The following is a 25,641-nucleotide window of genomic DNA, read 5'->3' as shown; positions in this document are numbered from 1 at the left end:
AGTGGCTTGAGTCTTGGTGTAAAGAAGAAGGTTTTAGTCACATAGGGGCGTGGGGTAATACGTGGAAAAATAACAGGCTGTACTGTAATGATGGGCTACATCTTTTGGTGTGGATTCATCGAATTCTATAATCCTGCACACATCTGTAGTGAACGCCGCTGACCTGCCCATGGTCAAGCTCCCTTTTCAATTGTGCACGTACAAATTTGCACACGCACCCTTATAGAATAGTGCTTATCAAGAAGCGTGTGCAACTCATCGCCTTGGGTGAATGTCTTCATAAAGGCGGTTGATAATAAATACACTCCAAATTGATGCCAATTAACTCCAATAATTGATGGTTAGATTCCAGTTATTGGTGCTAATTGGTTCATTACTCAATGAATTTGGGGGTATAGGGAGAGAATACTGTTGTGACTACACAACCCTACTCTAACAGTAGGAGAACTGCTCCACGCTGAAGAAGGAAAGGTTATTTTCTGTTGCTTGTCAGCAGCTCGCTGGTTTATATCCTGAATTGTATTTTCTCCCATCCTCTTACCTTATGATAATAGCAATCGGAATTTCAATTCAAATCTATTTAACTTTATACTTGAGATGCGGCATTAGATTTCCTACCAATTTTCAGTAATGACATAAAAAGAATACTTTCTGCCAGCCAAAAAGTTCCATGTAGCAGTGATAAAGGTGGCAAAGTCTATTATCGTCACAGAAAAATATATCTAGGTAACTCCTTACGTCCTGATCTCAACCTATAATTTAGATCTGAAATGTTTTTGTAGGTTACCGCACCAGGGGGCAGGGGATTCTGGGATCGGCGCACATGAGATTAAATGAAAATGAGGCAGTGGTATTCTCTGCTGGGGTCTCAAGACCACAAAGAGGTCGGGTTTTCAAAATACCTCTAATGAGTATGTATTGGACACATTGGGACACTGGGAAGAATAATCCGAATCATGGTTACCTGATGCTAGGGTCCACCTTAGGAGTCAGTAGCCAAGAAAAAGATCTAGGTGTCATTGTAGGCAATACGCTGAAATCTTCTGCCCAGTGTGCAGCAGTGGCCAAAAAAGCAAGCAGGATGCTTGGAATTATTAGGAAAGGGATGGTAAATAAGACCAAGAATATGGTAATGCCTCTGTATTTTTTTTATTTTTTGTTACATTTGTACCCCGCGCTTTCCCACTCATGGCAGGCTCAATGCAGCTTACATGGGGCAATGGAGGGTTAAGTGACTTGCCCAGAGTCACAAGGAGCTGCCTGTGCCTGAAGTGGGAAAGGAACTGAGTTTGATTCCCACTTCAGGCACAGGCAGCTCCTTGTGACTCAGGACCAAAGTCCACCACCCTAACCACTAAGCCACTCCTCCACTGTTGGTGCTATTTGAGATTCTACATGGAATGTTGCTATTCCACTAGCAACATTCCATGTAGAAGTCGACCCTTGCAGATCACCAATGTGGCCAGGCAGGCTTCTGCAAGTCTGACGTCCTGCACGTACGTGCAGGACGTCAGATTCACAGAAACAGAAGCCTGCGCAGCCTTCTACATGGAATGTTGCTAGTGGAATAGCAACATTCCATGTAGAATCTCCAATAGTATCTATTTTATTTTTGTTACATTTGTACCCTGCACTTTCCCACTCATGGCAGGCTCAATGCAGCTTACATGGGGCAATGGAGGGTTAAGTGACTTGCCCAGAGTCACAAGTTGCTGCCTGTGCTTGAACTGGGAATCGAACTCAGTTCCTCAGGACCAAAGTCCACCACCCTAACCACTAGGCCACTCCTCCACTCCATGGTGCGACCTCACCTTGAGTATTGTATCAATTCTGGTCACTGTATTCCAAAAAAGATATAGCGCTCTTCAGCTTGGAAAAGAGATAGTTGAGAGCAGACATGATTGAGGTCTATAGAGTGGTGTAGAATGGGTAGAAGTGAATCGATTTTTCACGCTTTCAAAAAATACGATTAATAGGGGACACTCAATGAAATCACGTGGAAAGAATTTTAAAACAAATAGGATTTTTTTTTCATTCAAAGAATAGTTAAGCTCTGGAGCTCTTTGCCAGAGGATGTGGTAACAGCAGCTAGCGTATCTGGGTTTTAAAAAGGTTTGGACAAGTTCCTGGAGGAAAAGTCTATAGTCTGTTATTGAGATGGACATTGGGGAAGCCACTGCTTGGTAGAATGGAATATTGCTACTAATTGGGTTTCTGCCAGGTACTTGTGACCCAGGGGCATAGCTAGGTGGGGCCACGGGGGCATGGGCCCACGCAGATTTAGCCCTGGCCCCCCTGTTTTCACCCCCCGCCGCCGACCCTCCCCCGCCACATTCAACTCCCCCCTCCTGCCGCCGCCAACCCTCCCCCGTCACTGCCGTCAGATACCTTTGCTGGCGGGGGTCCCCAACCCCTGCTAGCCAAAGTCCTCTTCAGCGCCGGTCTCCAGCGCGTTGCTGATCTGGATTCTGATTCTCATTAGTATTCATATTAACCTCATTAACATTCATATTAACCTCATTAACATTTATATTGGCATTAATATTTATATTAATATTAATATTGGGCTACATTTGGGCTGGAAAAATTGTTGCCATCTGGCAGCTGTGGTCAGCACTCCAAAACAGGAGAAAGGCAGGGAAGCAGTCGAGGAAGCCGTGTGCTTAAGGTTTTAGCTCCAAAGAGGGACACAGCTGCCACGCCAAAAGGACATTCGGGCAAGGGCCAGTACACAGGATCTATGAATTTTTACTAAGAAAAAAGAAAATGTAGCCAAAATGCCTTCAACTGCAAGCCCTGCGAAAAAGAAAAAAATATTTCCATTTTCACGTGGCGAATGAATAATACAACAGCGTTTCCCCAGTAATCACAACAGATCCCTGAGCACGTACATTTAACATATTCCATATTCCTTCTACGTAGGCTAAGCAATAAATCTAGCATAATTTGTGCGGTTGAGTCAAGCCTTTAATATTTCATCATCTAACTTTCTTCTTCTGAAAACAAATGCACAGTTTTGACAGTATTTAATAATGAATATGAACATTTTACAATCTTTTTTTTTTTTTTTTACTCTTTATCTCCTGGGAACTAGATCTCTCTGGAGCCCTTCTTTGGTTCTCTGCCCTCCATCCCACCGATTTTCAGCATGCCGCTACTGTATCTAGGCTTACCAACTGGCTCCGTTTCTTTCCGAACAGAGTGATCCAGTCCTGGCTTTACCCCCACCAATGCATGTAAACAGCACTACAAGCCCCTGCATTCAGTGGGATAAAACCTGGACCAGATCAATTTGTTCTGAAATGTTTTTTTTTTTTATTTTAAAGGAGTAAATTGGCAACTCTAACTATGCTTTTTATTTTATTTATTTTTGTTACATTTGTACCCCACACTTTCCCACTCATAGCAGGCTCAATGCGGCAATGGAGGGTTAAGTGACAGAGTCACAAGGAGCTGCCTGTGTCTGAAGTGGGAATCAAACTCAGTTCCTCAGTTCCCCAGGACCAACGTCCACCACCCTAAGCTCTAGGCCACTCCTCCACTGTTGCTACTATTTGAGATTCTACATGGAATGTTGCTATTCCACTAGCAACATTCCATGTAGAAGTCGGCCCTTGCAGATCACCAATGTGGGCACGCAGGCTTCTGCTTCTGTGAATAGAAACAGAAGCCTGCGCAGCCTTCTACATGGAATGTTGCTAGTGGAATAGCAACATTCCATGTAGAATCTCCAATAGTAGCAACATTCCATGTAGAATCTCCAATAGTATCTATTTTATTTTTGTTACATTTGTACCCTGCGCTTTCCCACTCACGGCAGGCTCAATGCGGCTTACATGGGGCAATGGAGGGTTAAGTGACTTGCCCAGAGTCACAAGGAGGTGCCTTTGCCTGAAGTGGGAATCAAACCCAATTCCCCAGGACCAAAGTCCACCACCCTAACCACTAAGCCACTCCTCCACTGTTGCTACTATTTGAGATTCTACATGGAATGTTGCTATTCCACTAGCAACATTCCATGTAGAAGTCGGCCCTTGCAGATCACCAATGTGGCCGCACAGGTTTCTGCTTCTGTGAGTCTGATGTCCTGCACATACGTGCAGGACGTCAGACTCACAGAAACAGAAGCCTGCGCAGCCTGGAATAGCAACATTCCATGTAGAATCTCCAATTGTAGCAACATTCCATGTAGAAGTCGGCCCTTGCAGATCACCAATGTGCCCGCGCAGGCTTCTGCTTCTGTGAATAGAAACAGAAGCCTGCACAGCCTTCTACATGGAGAGTCTGCGTGCACGGACTGTTGAGGATTCAAGGCGGGCAAGATTAACCCGAGTCCCTGATGAAAATATTGAAACCCGCGGCGTCGGGCGTAATTTAGGGGAAGCCAAAGTGGACTTCAACAGAGAGACATGCAGTAATGTTTAAGATAAGTTTTCTCTATTTTTTCTTTTGAATTTTTATATTTTGAGCACGTGTACTTTTGGGCACCAGTGGAATGTGTTTGCAACAGCATTTATTTATGGTTTAATAAAAGGGATGGCTCGATGAAGAGAGACCTAGCCACTAAGCAAAAAACTAATGTTATTGCTGTTAAGTGGTATCGTCCGAGGGCTCCCAATAAATACATAAAATATGTGAAACTTGCATATATATATACATATATTACCAGTGGTATTTATTCAATTGCTGTTTGCATACGCTTAGTTCTTGTCTTTGGATTAGTGAAGAGCGTGATTGCAGTTTCCAAAGATTTATGGTATTGGAGATATTAGTGGTTTCAGGCTAGTGGAATAGCAACATTCCATGTAGAATGTCCAATAGTATCTATTTTATTTTTGTTACATTTATACCCTGCGCTTTCCCACTCATGGCAGGCTCAATGCAGCTTACATGGGGCAATGGAGGGTTAAGTGACTTGCCCAGAGTCACAAGGAGCTGCCTGTGCCTGAGGTGGGAATCAAACTCAGTTCCTCAGTTCCCCAGGACCAAAGTCCACCACCCTAACCACTAGGCCACTCCTCCACAAAGGAGCTGCCAACTTACCCAGTTCCCATAGAGACATTTTAGGCCAATTTCTGATAACCCTGTCCTGGTACATTATGGGTAAAAATCAAGGCCTACAAATATGAAATTGTTTTGCAGGTATAAGTTGAAAACCAGGACTAGCCTGAAATGTCCCTATCAGGTCTGGGTAGGGTAGCAGCTCTGCTCATAATCCCATAGTGGAGCTGACAATAGGGTGGATATGTAGAAGCCCCTTTACGACCTTCTCTGATTTTTGCATCCCTCTTCCCTGCACAAAAGCTAAGTCAGCCAAACACCAGATAAGAGAACCTAGAGCTGATAAGTGATCTGGTTATAGTAAAATATCGGAGAAAAGCATGGCCCAGCAGCGATTAGAATCAGACTGAGTGACAGGTGGCCAGTGAGCCTTATGCAATAAAAAGTACTAGGTCTGCAGAGTTCCTGCTGATTGCGCCTTCCCCTGCCTGATTGGATCTCCGGGTCATGCTTCAGGGTCGCGGCTTAGACATCAGGCATGCCAGGGCAGCGGGGTGACGTCAGATGCCCTCAGCCCTTCATCTTCACACTTCATGGGCAGATTAGCACTTCGGCAACAGGTCTCTGTGCTCGTCTGATTGTGCTGTTCACTGGATTACTGCCTGATCTGAGCTGACCTCTCGCCTGGACCTGACTTCGCTGTGGACTGCTGCCTGACTTGACCCCTCGCCTGGCCTGACTTCACTGTGGCTTGACTTGACCTCTCGCCTGGCCTGACTTTGCTGTGGACTGCTGCCTGATGACCTCTCGCCTGGCCTGACTTCGTTGTGAACTGCTGCCTGACTTGACCTCTCACCTGGCCTGACTTCGCTGTGGACTGCTGCCTGACGACCCCTCACCTGGCCTGAGTTCGCTGTGGCTTGACTTGACCTCTCGCCTGGACCTGACCGCTGTGGACTGCTGCCTGACTTGACCCCTCGCCTGGCCTGACTTCGCTGTGGCTTGACTTGACCTCTCACCTGGCCAGACTCCGCTGTGGACTGCTGCCTGATGACCTCTGACCTGGCCTGACTTCGTTGTGGACTGCTGCCTGATGACCCCTCGCCTGGCCTGACTTCGCTGTGGCTTGACGACCTCTCGCCTGGCCTGACTTCACTGTGGACTGCTGCCTGACTTGACCTCTCGCCTGGACCTGACTTTGCTGTAGGTTGCTGCTGGACCAGACCTTCTGACTGGAGCTGGCTCCATCCTTGAGCTACCCTATCCCCTCCAGGTGGGAGTTAGATCCCTCTCCACTCTTCGCCCATGCCCTGGTGCTGCTCATGAACCTTCACCCCTTTGGAGCAGCCTGAAAGTTCTGCTGACCTGCAGGCTCAACCTGTAGGGAATGGTGGCCGGTTCAGGTGAAGAACCCAGGGGTTGTCGGCAGCCGTCACCACCACCACTGGAGGGTCTCACCTTTCACACTGCCATCTGCTATGCCATGTGCTCGATTACCATTAACTTGAAATTTTTAATGGTGATTAAAATTATTAACTGTGATTAACTGACAACACTAACTGAACATTTACACTCTCCCGAAGCCCTCTCCAGGAGTATCCCCCTCCCAAAGAGCCCCACCTGGAAGACCACCCACCCCTCTCCCAAAGCCCTCCCCTAAGTCTAATTTAAGGATGCCCTGTTGATCTACAGTTGGCAGGCAGGAACAATCCAGGGTTCACAATGGCTGCTGCAACCTTTACCAATAGTCTTATGAGACTAAAGCTCACAGACATCATTTTCAATCCAGAGCTGGCAGATCGTTCCTGCCTGTCCTAACCTAGACCACAAAGATATCCTTAAGGTAGGCCTGGGGGGGGTCTGTGGGAAGGGATGGTTACTCTTGTGGGGGGGGGGGTTCTGGGGGGGAATTCTTCAGGAGGGGAGATGCTCAATGGGAGGCTCTTCAGAATAGGTATGGATGCTGTTGGAGAGGGGCTTTGGGAGAGAGTGGCTGCTCGAAGTAATCAGCAAAACTAACTCTCCCCCCCCCCCCCCAATATTCAGCCTGCTCGCCAATTAGCTAACCAGGTAACGAGCTGAATATGCTCATTATCTGGTTAACTGTTATTGTACTATCCAGGACCGTGATTAAAAATACAATTAACTGCAATCAACATTTTTAATAGAACAATTAATTGTAATTACAATTTTTGATTGAACAACAGCTATAATACTAAAAATGCAAAAACAAAAAAAAATGGGAAAGCAACAGAAAATGACCAACATTATATTACAGGAATATTTTAATGTCTTAGTTGGAACCTCAGCAGGTTGTGATAACCTAAATTTATGAGTTGTTAGTGCCACCTAGAGCTGAAAATCCCAGTAAGTGTTAATATAACACTCTGCAGGCAAAGGATTATTGTGGGGGTCTTTTATTTATTTGGATTTTGCTCACACCTTTTCTGTGGTAGCTCAAGGTGAGTTATATTCAGGTACACTGGGTATTTCCCTGTCCCTGGAGGGCTCACAATCTAAGTTTGTACCTGAGGCAATGGAGGGTTAAGTGACTTGCCCAAGATCACAAGGAGCAGTGGTGGGATTTGAACTGGTCACCTCTGGTTTTCAAGACTGGTGCTCTAACCACTCCTCCACTACTGTCACTCTTTGACGTTCTACATGGAATGTTGCTACTCATTGGGATTCCAGAATCTTGCTCTTCTTTGGGGTTCTACACATGTTGCTACTCATTGGGATTCCGGAATCTTGTAACTCTTTAGGATTCCAGAATCTTCAGAACTTTTAGTACAGGAACAGTGCTGAGCAGACTTTGCGCACACCTTTTTCAGTAGTAGCTCAAGGTGAGCTACATTCAGGTACTCTGGATATTTCTCTGTCCCAGGAGGGCTCACAATCTAAGTTTGTACCTGAGGCAATGGAGGGTTAAGTGACTTGCCCAAAATCACAAGGAGCAGCAGGGGGACTTGAACCAGCCACCTCTGGATTGCAAGACTGGTGCTCTAACCACTAGGCCACTCCTCCACTCCATTTACAAGTCTGCGTTAGCGATTTTAGTGCACGTTAATAATTAGCACATGCTAAACACTAGAGACGCCCATAGGAATATATGGGCATCTCTAGCATTTACCGCACGCTTATTTTTAGCACGCACTAAAAACGCTAGTGCGCCTTTGAAAAAGGACCCCTGTGTTGCTTAGGCAGGTTTACATAACAAAAAAGAAAAGAAAGAAAGGGTTAGTTTGGGACAGAATGAAACCTAAAATCGTTCTGCTTCCCCATAGGGTATTTTGAGTTGAGTGTACACAGAAATGTACATCTCAGGATCTCACCCAAAAATGGACGTGCGGCAAAATCTAAATTGCCACGCGTGCATTTTGGGTCTGAGGCCTTACCGCCAACCATTGACCTAGTGGTAAAGAATCCGGGCGGTAACGACCTACGTGCGTCAAATGCCGCTTGGTGGGCGTCTGCTACACGTGCCCGAAAAAAAAAACAATTTTTCAGACGAGTGTATCAGAATGCGTGCCAAAAATGAAATTACCGCAACAGTCACGCAGTAGTCGGGCGGTAGCTCCATTTTGGCGCACTTTGGGCGCGTGTAGACACTTACGTGGCTTAGTAAAAGGGCCCCAATGTTAGAAAGATCCCAATGGGCTGGCCCAGTGGTTTGGTGGCAGTGCTGAACCCAATATGAGGTAGGCAAAGATGTTTTTATTTATTTATTTATTAGGATTTATTTACCGCCTTTTTGAAGGAATTCACTCAAGGCGGTGTACAGTAAGAATAGATCAAACATGAGCAGAAGTCAATTAGAGCAGTAAAAATATTTGAACAACAATACAAAGTATGGCACAGTATACTACTGACAACACAATCCAGCTTATAATTGAAAAAGAAAAACGTCTATATTGCGACCCAAATCGGGAGATAGATGTTTATCTCACAAAAACGAATAAAGCGGTATAATCGAAAGCCGAATTTGGACGTTTTCAACTGCACTCCGTCGCGGATGCGGACAAAGTTGATGGGGGCGTGTCGAAGGTGTGGTGAAGGCGGAACTGGGGCGTGGTTATCGGGTGATCAGAGATGGGCGCCTTTCGCCGATAATGGAAGAAAAATATGTGTTTTTAGCGAGAATTTAGGGCACTTTTCCTGGACCCTGTTTTTCCATGAATAAGGCCCCAAAAAGTGCCCTAAATGACCAGATGACCACTGGAGGGAATCGGGGATGACCTCCCCTGACTCCCCCAGTGGTCACAAACCCCCTCCCACCACAAAATATGCCGTTTCACAACTTTTTATTTTCACCCTCAAATGTCATACCCACCTCCCTGGCAGCAGTATGCAGGTCACTGGAGCAGTTATTAGGGGGTGCAGTGGACTTCAGGCAGGTGGACCCAGGCCCATCCCCCCCCCCCACGTTACACTTGTGCTGGTAAATGGGAGCCCTCCAAACCGCCCCCCAAACCCACTGTACCCACATGTAGGTGCCCCCCTTCACCCCTTAGGGCTATAGTAATGGTGTAGACTTGTGGGCAGTGGGTTTTGAGGGGGATTTGGGGGGCTCAACACCCAAGGGAAGGGTGCTATGCACCTGGGAGCTCTTTTACCTTTTTTGTTTTGTTTTTGTAAAAGTGCCCCCTAGGGTGCCCGGTTGGTGTCCTGGCATGTGAGGGGGACCAGTGCACTACGAATCCTGGCCCCTCCCACAAACACATGCCTTGGATTTATTCGTTTTTGAGCTGGGCGCTTTCATTTTCCATTATCACTGAAAAACAAAAACGCCCAGCTCACAAGTTGTCGAATAAAACATGGACGTCTATTTTTTTTTCGAAAATACGGTTCGGTCCGCCCCTTCACGGACCCGTTCTCGGAGATAAACGCGGCACCCATGGAGATAGACGTTTTTGTTCAATTATGCCCCTCCATATGTACTAGAACATTGTAATTGATAGTGAAGGGTAAGGCAAAGTTGTAACATTTAGATGAGTAAGAAAGTAGGAAGAATTAGAACGTAAGGTGATTGATTTGAAGAAAGTTGCACGTGAGGTCAGAGAGATGGTTAAATATTATCTCAGCTAGGGTAGGAGTGGATAAACATGTCCCACTGCAGTATGTGCAGCCCGAGTCAATCCTTGTGTGTGTGAGTGAGACTAACTAAACTAAACTATTATACCCGTTGTCGGCTTTGCAACTAATGAAGACATCGCCAGAAAATATCTTCAGCTTTCTCACGATGCTCTAAGGAAAAACGGCACCTCAGAAATTAGGGGCCCCCTTTTACCAAGCTATGGTAGAAGGAGGTCTGTGGTGGCCAGTGGCGTTCCGTGGTGGACTGCCATCCGGGGCGGTTTGCTGCTTCGCACCCTCCTTCCCCAGGTGCAGCATGTCCCCCTCCCCGGGAGCAGCACCCCCCCCCCCCCCCCCCCGGGTACATTCTGCTTACGTGCTGGGGAGCTGGGAGCAGCTGCATGGCTGTCGGCTCCGCAGGTTCCTTGCTCCCTCTGCCCTGGAACAGGAAGTAACAACAGAGGGAGCAGGGAACCGGCGGAGCTGACAGCCACGCAGCTGCTCTCTGCACCCCTCCTGCATTGTGCACCCAGGGTGGACCGCCCCCACCACCACGCCCTCGGTACGCCACTGGCGTTGGTGTTGGCGTGTGGATTTTCCCTGCGCCCCCTTTCACCACAGCAGATAAAAGGTTATTTTCAGCTCCCCCAAAAAAGAAATGGTCCTGCGCTAATCACACGGATTGGCGCATTGCCAGGGCTGCCGAGAGACTGGGCCAGGCCCGGGGCAAGGCCGCCCCCGGGGTCCTGCCCCTGCCGCCCTGTCCCCCCAAGGTCGTCACCACCACTCCTCCCCTCCGTCCGCCACCGAGCCGGGCCCCCTGCATTGAAATCGCAGTCTCACCTCTGTGAGAGCAGCGCTGCAGGCAGCAGAACGCCTCCCTTCGGCCCTCCTTCCCTCCTTGTGTCCCGCCCTCGCGGAAGTTACGTCAGACGAGGGCGGGACACAGGGAGGGAAGGAAGGCCAAAGGGAGGCGTTCTGCTGCCTGCAGCGCCGCTTTCACGGAGGTGAGACTGCGATTTCAATGCAGGGGACAGACGGTCGACGACGGAGGGCGGCTGGGACTGCGGCGCCGGGCCCGGGGAATTTTGTCCCCCCTGCCCCCCCCCCCTCTCAGCGGATATGCGCATGGCCATTTCCGGGGGAAGCCCTTACTGCCACATATTTAGGTGATGCTAAGGGCTCCTGCGCTAACCGTCGTTAACCAGGCAGCTCACGGCACTGCCCAATCACCGCCAAATAAGCCCCAGTGCTACAAAAATAAAAAATATTTTGTCAAACAGGAAGTGGTGCAGACTGAGGTTGGGAACTGCCGCTGGTCTCCTGCCGTAGCCCGGTGGGAGTCCTGATTTGGCACACGACAATGCTGTGGTAGCTCTACCGTGGTGTTGGGAGGCGGGGATAGTGCTGGGCAGACTTATACGGTCTGTGCCCTGAAAAAGGCAGGTACAAATCAAGGTAAGGTATACACATATGAGTTTATCTTGTTGGGCAGACTGAATGGACTGTGCAGGTCTTTTTCTGCCATCATCTACTATGTTACTATGTTGTAAAAGAGCCGCTTAGGGAGAAATTCTATATATTAGACGCTATTTCCGTGGCAAATGTTCTGTGCAGAAAAGCAGTCCACCGGCTGCAAGGCACCGAAATGGCAAAAACGGCAGATCCATGCGAAAATAGAGTTACGTGCCTATTTATAGCACTTAAATGTTTCTGCGTGGATCTGAAAAGGGGGCATGGCCATGGGATGGGGCGGTAAATAAATCCTAATAAGTAAATATCAATAAATAAATAATTCCTGGGGCAACTTTGAGATAGAGCTTGGGATTATCTATATATTTAGAGAAGTAGCCAAGCGTATCTGGTTTAAATCCCGCTGCTGGTCCTTGTGATCTTGGGCAAGTCACTTAGGGGCCTTTTTAATAAGCTGCGTAAATGTCAACGTGCACCCAAAGCGTGCCAAAATGGAGTTACAACCCGACTACCACGTGGCTCTTGCAATAATTTCATTTTTTGGCGCATGTCCGATACACGCGTCTGAAAAATATCTTTTATTTTTGGGCATGCGTAACGGACGCATGCCAAGTGGCATTTGGCGCACGCAGGTCATTACCGCCCAGTTACCGCGTGAGTCTTTACCGCTAGGTCAATGGCTGGTGGTAAGGTTTCAGACCCAAAATGAGCGCGCAACAATTTTCATTTTGCCGCACTTTGATTTTTGGCAAAAATTTTAAGAAGGCCTTTTTTTTTTTTTTTGTTACATTTGTACCCCGCGCTTTCCCACTCATGGCAGGCTCAATGCGTCTTTTTTTACAGGCGCGCCAAAGAATGGATCGGCGCGCGCCCAAAACTCACGCCTAAGCTACCGCAAGCCATTTTTCAGCGCGCCTTTGTAAAAGGACCCCTTAAGCCTCCATTGCGTCAGGTACAGGCTTAGATTGTCAGCCCTCCGAAATACCTAGCGTACCTGAATAAAACTCACTTTCAGCTACTACCGAAAAAAGACGTGAGCAAAAATCTAAATAAAAATACATCAAATGTACACATATACATCAACAGCAAAGTGGGAAATTTGGGCTTCCTTAAATAGCTGATGAAAATGCTTCCATGTACTTTCCATCAGTGGCGTAGCCACAGGTGGGCCTGGGTGGGCCGGGGCCCATCCACTTAGAGCTCAGGCCCCCGTCTGACGTAACTTCCGCGAGGGCGGGACACAAGGAGGGAAGGAGGGCCGAAGGGAGGCGATCTGCTGCCCTACTGCCTGCAGCGCTTTCACAGGGAGGTGAGAGGCACTGTGATTTCAATGCAGGGGGCCCGGCCCGGTGGCGGGCGGGCGGGTGGAGGGAGGAGCGGCGACCTCGGGGGGACGGGGCCCCAGGGGGCGGCCCTGACCTCTATGCTCCTATAACTGTACAGACAGCAAAGTTAATCTACCGTTCCCTGCATTCTTTAACTCAGGCCTTTATACCATTAACAGAGAGGGAAGAAAAGTGGCCTTTCATTCCCAGGAATGACATCTTTCTCCCTTTAGCCATCCTCTTTCACCTCATAAGAGTTTCACAGTAAATCACCCTATAATTCAGTGGAATCAACTGCATCCTTCCTTGAGAGCAAACACATCGAAAAGGCTTCAGCCAGTGCAAACAACAAGGGTAACACCTCCCCCTCCCCTCCTCCCCAGTCGCATGAGCTCAATTTCAAGGGAACCATGCTGTAGATCCATTACCAAGTGCGAGGAGGGGGGTGGGGGGGGAAGATTCACTTTTAGGCCTTAGGATTTAGGGCCAGATGCATCAACCAAATGTTAAAAAATCTAAAACGTTAAAGTCCCTAACGAATTTTAAAAAACGAAGGATGCACCAAAAAATAAAAGTCGCACATGTTCGGTGCAGTACTGTAAAGTACAATGCATCAAACCTGTGTAATCCCCGTCGGTAATCGGCCCCTAACGCATGCGCAGAGCAGCCAAGCGTTATGCTGGCTGCTCTGCGCATGCCAAAAAACGTCAAAAAATGAAAACAAAATTAAAAAAAGAAGGGGGCAAAGGCGCTCATCAGGAGCGTCCTTCACGGACGGCCTTGCCCCCTCCCCCCCACCCGAATTTGCCGCTTCCCCCCCCCCCCCCCCCCGCATCCAAACAGAAATAAAAATCAAAAAAATCAAAACTTTTAAGGCTGGCCTGAGCCCCCCTCCCTTTCTCTCTTTCCCAGCCCCGCCCACCATCCTCCGCCCCCAACGTCCCCCCCTGAGGTCGTCACTGTCATTCCCCCTCTCCACCGGGCCCCCCTCCCTGTTACCGGGCCCGCGCAGCGCCTGTGAGACAAGAAGAACAGCTCAGCTGATGCCTTCCAGTCTTCGGTGTCTCTCCTGTGCTCCTGGGCTCGCCCCCGTCTGACGTAAGTAATCAACGTAGGTTTGGATAATTTGGATAATTTCCTAAAAGAAAAGTCCATAAGCCATTATTGAGATGGACTTGGGAAAATCCACTGCATATTCTAGGATAAGCAGCTTAAAATCTGTTTTGCTGTTCTGGGACCTTGCCCAGGTACTTGTGACCTGGATTGGCCACTGTTGGAAGCAGGATACTGGGCTGGATGGACTTGTTGACAATGCTTATGTTTTGATGTAATCTTGTTGCGTATCAGTTTGTTTGCCAGAGGCTGGTTTTAAAAAAAACAGTGTAAAAGTTACTTAATCAGCATTTCTGCATGCTACTACTACTACTATTTAGCATTTCTATAGCGCTACAAGGCGTACGCAGCGCTGCACAAACATAGAAGAAAGACAGTCCCTGCTCAAAGAGCTTACAATCTAATAGACAAAAAAATAAAGTAAGCAAATCAAATCAATTAATGTGTACAGGAAGGAGGAGAGAAGGGTAGGTGGAGGCGAGTGGTTACAAGTGGTTACGAGTCAAAAGCAATGTTAAAGAGGTGGGCTTTCAGTCTAGATTTAAAGGTGGCCAAGGATGGGGCAAGATGAAATACAGTCCCTGCTCAAAGAGCTTACAATCTAATAGACAAAAAATAAAGTAATCAAATCAATTAATGTGTACAGGAAGGAGGAGAGGAGGGTAGGGGGAAGCGAGTGGTTACGAGTCAAAAGCAATGTTAAAGAGGTGGGCTTTCAATCTAGATTTAAAGATGGTCAAGGATGGGGCAAGACATAGGGGCTCAGGAAGTTTATTCCAGGCATAGGACGCAGCAAGACAGAAGGAGCGAAGTCTGGAGTTGACAGTAGCGGAGAAGGGAACAGATAAGAAGGATTTATCCAGGGAACGGAGTGCACGGGAAGGGGTGTAGGAAAGGACGAGAGTGGAGAGATACTGGGGAGCAGCAGAGTGAGTACAGTGGCAGAATGAAAGACATCCAGGTGGAAGAATATGGCCATAGGTGTAGAGCATTATAATATCACTCCTCAACCTCTGGAAATGCAAATAAAGCTTTAGTAAAAAGATATTATTTCCCCGTTCTATGCCTTTACGATCAGTTAGCCTGATGCACTTTAAAGATTTTTCAGAGAACAGTTTGTGTGTGGAGTGTACACCCAAGGACAGAGTCTAGCTGGGGTTAACAGATAGCTCCAAGTCATGAGAGACAGGGCGAGCAGTCTCGATTTAACCCCCCTTGCATGGAATGAATGATAAAACCAGGACTGGAATGGCCTGTCCTGATGAACCGGAGCTAACTAATAACAGTAATGTAGCACACAGGTTAAAGGGCAGAGAGATTTCTCTATTGAGAATACCAGCAATAACACGGAACTAAGTTTTTGCCATCATAAATTGGGATGGGGGGGTTGCTGGCACATTCCAATTATTCGTTTCATAATGGTCTGGGCTCTAATTTCATCCACCCCATAATACATTTTTCCTCCGGTAATTTAGATCTCATATGACCCACTCTTTACCACTTTCCTATGCAAGTGAGCATTTCTGAATATTGTATAATTTGCCATTTACGGTCCAGACATCAGACTGCTCCAAACAAGGCCCAGCGATCACAATAATGTCATCACCACTGCAGGCTGCTATTAATTCCTGCGATTCAATTTTATCTGTCATGCTTCTTGAGCTTCCACCCAACCTCTTTCCAATTGGAAATGGCTGGATTTTCATTTTCCCTAACTATGCAAGTTTCATTAGATACATACTTCCAATTTAGTCCAGGTTTATCAGGGCTGCGTTCCTGCCGCTTGGTCAGAAAATGTTTCCCCAGTAACATGTAATTGATCATTTATTTCTTCAGATTCTCTATGGTTACTGTTCACTGCTCCCTTCCCTAGAGGCCCTGGCATCTTAGTTTCCATTACAAGCTCTCCTTCGCTATTCCCCCTTCTTAAACTACCTCCCAAGTAATTTGTCATCCTCCCTGATCACATTATCGCCATCCCTGTTAATCCATTAATCCAATCTAGCTGCATTTCCCCAAAAGAGTCCTCATTATGCATATTTCTGTTATAGGGTTGTGCTACCGTGCTGTTAAGTGTGTATATGTCTGATACTTTTCACTGCTGCTTTTAGCTCCTAGCCACAATTGCCCTCCCCTTGTCCCTTCCTCCCTTCTTACCCATTACTTCCTTCACCCGTAATTGTCTTGTCTGTCTGTATTTTTAGATTGTAGGCTCTTTTGAGCAGGGACTGTCTCTTTGTATCAGGTGTTCAGCGCTGCGTGCGTCTGGTTGCGCTGTACAAATGCTAATAATAATAATGTTAGTCCTATTGCTAGGTTTCAATTTGCTATTTAAAGTTGAGCTCATCGACCATATTAATAATTATATTTGGTCATTTTACTGTTGTTATGCTGTTAAGGTTGCTAAACTGCTGTACACTGTCCTGGGTGAATCTCATCATACAGGCGGTTAATAAATCCCAATAAGTAAATAAATGTGTGTAGATACCTTTAAAATTCTGCTCTTGGGAGGATGGAAGGGACCTCTAGTGGCTCTCAGTGGTATTGACTTGTGAAAAAAAAATACTTCTGCAGTTTCCAGAAGAAAGGGAGGGGTCTCCTGACCAGTGAGACGAGGGTAGGAAGAAACCCCTTTTGGAATTGGGACTGATATAAAAGCCTTAATCAGTGTTGCCAGATGGGTGGGTTTCCCACCCAATTGGGCTGGCTTACCCACCCAATTGGGCTGGTTTTTAAGCCAGGATGCTGGAAATTTTCGAAGGCTGCGGGCTGTGGGAAATTGGGCTTCTTTTTCGTTGCAGTTGTGCGGGGTTTGTGCTTTTTTCAGGGGCTTCTATTGGTCCAATTTGGTCCAATAGAAGCTTTTCCGGGGTAGGGTTGACATCAGGGGCGGGGTTAATGACATCAGAGGTGACATCAGGGGGCGGGGTCAGTGACATTGGGGGCGGGGGCGGTGATGTTGGAGGCAGGGTCTGTGATGTTGGGGGCGGGGTTGGTGATGTTGGAGGCGGGGTCGGTGACGTTGGAGGCGGGGTTTGACTTTGGGTGGGTTTTGGGCTGGTTTAGAGCCGATTTTGGGTGGGGAAAATTTTTCCCATCTGCCCATGCTGCTAATCACCTGAATTATGTGTCTTTAGCTTTGATTCCTTGGCCACTGTACCAGTTCTGTGAGGTAGTCAAGGTCTTTGGCTCGCCCAACCATTGCACCTGGAGGAGGAGAGAAGTTGTGAGAATTAACAGGAGTTGTTTAGGTTTCTACACAGGGGTGGACTAACCACACAGGCAACCGGGTAGCGTCTGAAGGCCCAGAGGCTCTGGAGGGCCCAGTGTGGCTCCCCTCCCCTGCACACCACAGCCCCCCCCCCCCCCCAAGCCTTAGTGGGACCTCCCCAGGCCTACCTTGAAGGGCCCTAATGATATAGTGACCTCTTTGGGGGCAGGAAGGAGCCCCACTCTTTTCCTGCTCGCTGCCTCTGGTCTTCCCAGCAATGCCACATCTTCAAAATGGCTGCCGAGACTACCTCCGGCAGTCTCATGAGACTTTTGAGACCTGCAAAAACTACCACGGGAAGTCTTGGCAGCCATTAAGAAGAAGCACTGATCTTTTTTGACACTGCGTTCTGAGCGCTGTTTACTGAATCTAGCCCTATAAGTGTAACAAAGTAGGCGCCTCCAAAATGTTTCATCTCAAGTGAAGCACAATTTAGATGGTGCAACATCGATGCTCTCATAGGACCCCTTTTACCAAGCTGCAGCAAAAAGGGGCCTGAACTGGGGTCGGCACGTGTTTTTGACACACGCTGAAGCCCCCTTGTACCGCAGCAGGTAAAAGGTAGGTATTTCTTTTTTTTAAATAAATGGCCGTATGGCAAGTGAAGCCCAATTACCGCCAGATCAGTGGCATTCCTAGGTCGGCTGCCACCCGGGGCAGATCGCCGCTGCGCACCCCCCCCCCCCCCAGGTGCAGCGGTGTCCATCACCCCAGGGTGCAGCACGACACCCCCCCCCCCCCAGCACAATGACACCCCCCTCCCCAGCGCATTAAGCCCCCCCCCCCCCCGGGTGCATTCTTGGCTGCTGGAGGGTGCAGAGAGCAGCCGCGTGCCTGTCGGCTCCACTGGCTCCCTGCTCCCTCTGCCCCGGAACAGGAAGTAACCTGTTGCACCCAGGAAGCCTAACGTTGGGAGGAGGGATGTTGAGGTCCTACGTTGGGATGAGACAAAGTTGACTCTGTCCACATGAAGATGGGCATAGATCAGAGAAACAAGGATAATGTCAGATGACAGAGTGGCACTTTGGGAAAGACTCAGCCCTTTAAATAGAGATTTAGGGGCTCTTTTACTAAGCCGCTTAGAGGGGCATTTTTGAAAGAAACGTCCAAGTTGCGATTTGGATGTCTTTGCAAAACACTGAAATCCAGGGGCGGGGAAAACCATATTTTCGAAAAAAAAATAGACATCCATCTTTCGTTTCGAAAATACCATCAAAGATGTCCAAATCCTTAAATTTGGATGGCCCTAGATTTGGACGTCCTTGTATTTGGACGTTTCTGACTTTCGGCGATTTTCGAAAGCAAAGACGTCCATGTCAAAAACGTCCACATGCAAGCCATTTGGATGTGGGAGGAGCCAGCATTTGTAGTGCACTGGTCCCCCTGACATGCCAGGACACCAACCAGGCACCCTAGGGGGCACTGCAGTGGATTTCATAAAATGCTCCCAGGAACATAGCTCCCTTACCGTGTGTGCTGAGCCCCCCCAAAACCCACTCGCCACAACTGTACACCACTACCATAGCCCTTATGGGTGAAGGGGGCATCTATATGGTACAGTGGGTTTGTGGTGGGGTTTGGAGAGCTCGCTGTTTCCTCCTCAAATGAAACAGGTAGGGGGGGTGTGGGCCTGTGTCCGCCTGTCTGAAGTGCACTGCAGTACCTGCTAAAACTGCTCCTGGGACCTTCATGCACTGTCATAGACCTGAGTATGACATCTGAGGCTGGCACGAAATATTTTTAAATATGTTTTTTGAGGGTGGGAGGGGGTTAGTGACCGCTGGGGGAGTAACGAGAGGTCATCCCCGATTCCCTCCGGTGGTCATCTGGTCATTTCGGGCACTTTTTGTGCCTTATTCATAAAAAAAAACACTTCCATGTGAAAACATCCAGGTGTTCGTCAGGCACGTCCTTGCTTTTTGCGATTATGGGTCAAAGACATCCAAGTGTTAGGCACACCCAAGTCCTGCCTTCGCTACGCCTCCGAACGCCCCCTTGAAATTTGGACGTCCTTGCAACGGATTGCAGTTGGAAACGTCCAAAATCATGTTTCAATTATACCGAAGGACGTCCACATTCCGATTTATGTCGAAAGATGGACGTAGAAAACAAACCAGCAGATCAGTATAATATCCAAAAAGACTTTATTGAGGATACCGTGTATGAAACAAATGCCCGACACAGGCCGTGTTTCGCCCAACAATAGGGCTGCGTCAGGGGCTATAATAAATAACAAACATATAAAATTAGAAATATGTGAAATTATAAAACATAAAATATATATAAAATATAAAACATGAATTATTCTATACGTGTAAAACATAGACATGAATTATAAACACTAAAAGTGCTTTTTTAATTCAAAATTTTATAAAATAACATTGGACATTAATTAATATATCAGAGAAGATTATGATAATATAAAAATACATATACATATGCATTCAATATATACAGTGAACATCTAAAATAACATTAGACATCAAATTAATATTTGAACATATAAAAATATATAAGAAAATGCATAAAATATAATAAATCAATAAAATGCATAAGAAAAAAAGATGGACGTAGGCCATTTTTCAGCACATCTTTGTGAAAGGACCTCTATGTTTCCTGTGATAAGAGAAAATAATCCTCCTTGCCTACTCATTACCACTTGCAGTCTGGAGAGCAGCCTCCTGGTCTGCCCACTGATATGGACATTGTTGGTTTAGTACACCAAGCTTTCATACTGCTGAGATAATAAGAGGTAGACTCCGTATTAACCTTTCTTGGTCACTGATGTACCTGGCAAGATCCCGGAACAGAAAAGCAGATTTTATGGTGTAAATGGCCGCGACTAAATTTAGTTGCAGGAAACAGGCACTGGGTGTATTCTATAAACCTTGCCTAACTTTAGGCGTAGTTTATAGAATACGCCTAGGACTAGGGGGCATGCGATGAAGCTACAATGTAGTAAATTTAAAACAAATCAGAGAAAATCTTTCTTCACTCAACGTGTAATTAAACTCTGGAATTCGTTGCCAGAGAATGCGGTAAAGGCGGTTAGCTTAGCGGAGTTTAAAAAAGGTTTGGACGGCTTCCTAAAGGAAAAGTCCATAGATCGTTATTAAATGGACTTGGGGAAAATCCACTATTTCTAGGATAAGCAGTATAAAATGTTTTGTACTTTTGGGGATCTTGCCGGGTATTTGTGACCTGGATTGGCCACTGTTGGAAACAGGATGCTGGGCTTGATGGACCTTTGGTCTGACCCAGTATGGCAACACTTATGTACTTAGGATTTTGAATGGAATCTTGCTACTCTTTAGGGTTCTAAATGGAGTGTTGCTAAACACTGAAATTCTGTATGGAATATTGTTATTCTTTTGAATTCTAGAATCTTGCTGCTCTTTAGGGTTCTAAATGGAATGTTGCTATACACATTGAAATTCTGCATGGAATCTTGTTATTCTTTAGAATTCTAGAATCTTGCTGCTCTTTGGGGTTCTAAATGGGTTGTTGCTACTATTTGGGTTTCTACCAGGTATTTGTGACCTGGATTGGCCACTGTTGGAAACAGGATGCTGGGCTTGATGGGCCTTTGGTCTTTCCCAGTATGGCAGTACTTATGTACATTCTTTTCTATGCCAAATTTTAGGCGTCATAAATAGAATCTAATCCACTGAAAGAAAAGTCAAAAAGAAAAAAGTAGGGGCGGACAATTCTAATAGACCCGACACAGGACCGTGTTTCAGCGGTAAAGCCATACTCAGACATGACGAACTATATTCTCAAGATTATCGTTCATCACGTCTGAGGGTGTTTTTACCGACTGAGCTGAGACTAGTTGTCTTTTGTGCACCGTTTCTTCATTCTGAATCTTCTGATCATACCATCCAGATTGGGCACGGTCAAAGCCAGAAGGATGCTTGGGTGCATAGGGAGAGGGATGACCAGCAGGAAAGAAGAGGTGATAGTGCCCTTGAATAAGTCTCTGGTGAGGCCCCATTTAGAGTACTGTGTGTAATTCTGGAGACTGTACCTATGGAAGGATATAAACAGGATGGAGTCGGCCCAGAGGGTGGCTACAAAATTGGTAGGCGGTCTCTGTCATAAAACATATAAGGACAGGCTTATAAACGTTGGAGTGGAGTGGAGGAGTGGCCTAGTGGTTAGGGTGGTGGACTTTGGTCCTGGGGAACTGAGGAACTGAGTTTGATTCCCACTTCAGGCACAGGCAAGCTCCCTGTGACTCTGGGCAAGTCACTTAACCCTCCATTGCCCCATGTAAGCCGCATTGAGCCTGCCATGAGTGGGAAAGCGCAGGATACAAATGGAACAAAAATAAAATAGATACTATTGGAGATTCTTCATGGAATGTTGCTACTATTGGACATTCTACATGGAATGTTGCTACTATTGGAGATTCTACATGGAATGTTGCTATTCCACTAGCAACATTCCATACAGAAGCCTGCGCAGCCACATTGGTGATCTGCAAGGGCCGACTTCTACATGGAATGTTGCTAGTGGAATAGCTCAAATAGTAGTAACAGCGGAGGAGTGGCCTAGTGGTTAGGGTGGTGGACTTTGGTCCTGGGGAACTGAGGAACTGAGTTGGATTCCCACTTCAGGCACAGGCAGCTCCTTGTGACTCTGGGCAAGTCACTTAACCCTCCATTGCCCCATGTAAGCCGCATTGAGCCTGCCACGAGTGGGAAAGCGCAGGGTACAAATGTAACAAAAATAAAATAGATACTATTGGAGATTCTACATGGAATGTTGCTACTATTGGAGATTCTACATGGAATGTTGCTACTATTTGAGGTTCTGTTGCTACTATTGGAGATTCTACATGGAATGTTGCTATTCCACTAGCAACATTCCATACAGAAGCCTGCGCAGCCACATTGGTGATCTGCAAGGGCCGACTTCTACATGGAATGTTGCTAGTGGAATAGCTCAAATAGTAGTAACAGCGGAGGAGTGGCCTAGTGGTTAGGGTGGTGGACTTTGGTCCTGGGGAACTGAGGAACTGAGTTGGATTCCCACTTCAGGCACAGGCAGCTCCTTGTGACTCTGGGCAAGTCACTTAACCCTCCATTGCCCCATGTAAGCCGCATTGAGCCTGCCACGAGTGGGAAAGCGCAGGGTACAAATGTAACAAAAATAAAATAGATACTATTGGAGATTCTACATGGAATGTTGCTACTATTGGAGATTCTACATGGAATGTTGCTACTATTTGAGGTTCTGTTGCTACTATTGGAGATTCTACATGGAATGTTGCTATTCCACTAGCAACATTCCATACAGAAGCCTGCGCAGCCACATTGGTGATCTGCAAGGGCCGACTTCTACATGGAATGTTGCTAGTGGAATAGCTCAAATAGTAGTAACAGCGGAGGAGTGGCCTAGTGGTTAGGGTGGTGGACTTTGGTCCTGGGGAACTGAGGAACTGAGTTGGATTCCCACTTCAGGCACAGGCAGCTCCTTGTGACTCTGGGCAAGTCACTTAACCCTCCGTTGCCCCATGTAAGCTGCATTGAGCCTGCCATGAGTGGGAAAGCACGGGGTACAAATGTAACAAGAATAAAATAAACCTCAACATGTATACATTGGAAGAGAGGGGGGAGAGAGGGGATATGATAAAGATGTTTAAATATCTCAGTGGTGTTAATGTACAGGAGGTGATCCTCTTTCAAATGAAGGAAAACTCTGGAATGAGGGGGCATAGGATGAAGTTGAGAGGAAATAGGCTTAGGAGGAATCGAAGAAAGTATTAATTTAAGTAAAGGGTGGTGGAAGCGTGGGATGGCCTCCCAGCGGAGATTGTGGAGACAAGGACTGTGTCAGAGTTTAAGAACGCACGGGACAGGCATGTGGGATCTCTTAGGACAAGGAGGAGTTAAGGGTTACGGACAGGGGGTACTGAGTACCAGCACCTTTTCTATTGTCTGCTAAAACTGACCCATGATCCCCAAGTTTTAATGAAAGAGCTCAGGCTCTACACAGCAATTCTGCCTTGTCATAGATTCTGTGACTAGTTTGCAGGGGGCTTGACTATTGTGGGGTGGGTCCCTCGGTGATGACCCCGCCCCTGAAGGGTGGCCAGGCATATGAGTACCGGCATCTTTTTTGCTAGAGGTTATGGAGGATGGACAGACCGGATGGGCCATTTGGCCTTTATCTGCCGTCATATTTTTATGTTTCTGTCGTATGACCCGTAAGGCAGGTGGTCTCTTACCGCTGAAACGCAGTCCCGTGTCGGGTCTCGAAATACGTGGTGCCTTTACAACAATTGGTTTTAGAAGAACACTGTCCACCCCTGCCTCTTCCTCCCCTTTCTTTTTTCACAGGAAGCAAAGCACCGCCAAAGAAAGCAAACAGCTGAAAACTTCCAATTGCGTCCGAAAACATATTGGTTTCATCAAACTGCCAAGTTGTTTTGGGGGGCTTTTTTATTTGGTTCTGAAGTTTCTCTGTCTAGAAGGGCATTTTTATTTTATTGGAAAGATTAGTTTTTGAGTATCACCTGCATTCCTGACAGTCAATAATATTCCGGAGCTGAAAACTGCAACAGAACACAAAGGCTAGGGGGCAAGCAATTCTAAATATTGGTTTTTTCATTTTAAAAAAATTGGTAGACTTAGCCGTTGCCCAAAATATACAGGAAGACGCAGGGGATTTCACCCTGAAGGATGTAAACTTCTTACTGGGCCGATGATGAGTGTCTAAGATATCCACAGAACTTTATTAACTACTGAAGGCTGTGTTGCTTCTTCCTTGGTCTCTGCAAGCCAGCAAATCGGAATCTATTCCACAGTCAAAATAAAATGAACAGCAGAGTGCTGAGCCGTGGCTTGTTTGGAATCTCTCTCTTCTTTCCTTATTAGAGATAATCAATAGAAATAAAACATGGAAAAGAAAATAAGATGATACCTTTTTATTGGACATAACTTAATACATTTCTTGATTAGCTTTCGAAGGTTGCCCTTCTTCATGGAATCTTGCTACTCTTTAGGATTCTACTTGGAATGTTGCTACTCTTTGGGGTTCTACATGGAATGTTGCTATTCCACTAGCAGAAGGCTGCGCAGGCTTCTGTTTCTGTGAGTCTGACGTCCTGCACATACTTGCAGGACGTCAGACTCACAGAAGCAGAAGCCTGCGCAGCCACATTGCTGATCTACGAGGGCCGACTTCTACATGGAATGTTGCTAGTGGAATAGCAACATTCCATGTAGAATCTATAGAAATCAAACAAAATAAAACATGGAAAAGAAAATAAGATGATACCTTTTTTATTGGACATAACTTAATACATTTCTTGATTAGCTTTCGAAGGTTGCCCTTCTTCGTCAGATCGGAAATAAGCAAATGTGGTAGCAGATAGTATATATAAGTGAAAACATTCAAGCATTTCAGTGACAGTCTAATAGGATGGGGGTGGATAGGTGAGAGATAGGAAGAGTCGGATGGATGAGGGACCATAAAATTGTACTGCTTTGTCACCCTCCTGTCTCCATGCATATCTCCCTGCCCCTCATCCACCCGACTCTTCCTGTCTCTCACCTATCCACCCCCATCCTGTTAGACTGTCACTGAAATGCTTTGATGTTTCACTTATATATACTGTCATCTACCAACATTTGCTTATTTCCGATCTGACGAAGAAGGGCAACCTTCGAAAGCTAATCAAGAAATGTATTAAGTTATGTCCAATAAAAAAGGTATCATCTTATTTTCTTTTCCATGTTTTATTTTGTTTTATTTCTATTGATTACCTTTAAAAGTGGACTAACACAGCTACTTGTTACTCGAGGCTGGCTTAACCATCAAGGAAACTAGAGGCTTCATTTACTAAGCGGCGGTAAGCCCAACACGGGCTTACCTCTCACTACACAGGAAGTACCGCCGGGCTACTGCAGCAGCATGGCGGTACTTCCCACCCCTAGCGTGCCGTCAGTTCTGGCGCTACGAAAATGTATTTATTTTTGTAGCTCCGGAGTGGTAACCAGGCAGTGCCACACTCTGGGTTAACGCGGGAGCCCTTACCGCCACCTCAATGGTTGGTGGCAAGGGCTCCCCTCCCCAAAATGGCCATGCGGCAAGTGCTTTACTTGCCGCATGGCCGTTTCCTGCAGGAAGGCGAGACTTCCCTTTTACCAGCTGCAGTAAAAGGGGGCCTTGGCGCATGATGCCAGCGCCAGCCTCCTTTTGCCGCAGCTTGGTAAAGGAGGCCCTAGGTGGTTGCCTGGAGTGACAACTTATGGTAGGCAGTAAATAGCAGCTGTGGTGAAAGCAGAATAAGTCCTAACAAACATACAAATAGAGGCTGACAGAATTCTGAAGCCCAGATCAAAAGCAAAAACTTAACTTTGCTTGTGGGAATGCGAA

The sequence above is a fragment of the Microcaecilia unicolor genome, chromosome 10, assembly GCF_901765095.1.
Source record: "Microcaecilia unicolor chromosome 10, aMicUni1.1, whole genome shotgun sequence".
Taxonomy (NCBI): Eukaryota; Metazoa; Chordata; class Amphibia; order Gymnophiona; family Siphonopidae; genus Microcaecilia; species Microcaecilia unicolor.
Note: the sequence above shows the minus strand (reverse complement) of the source record.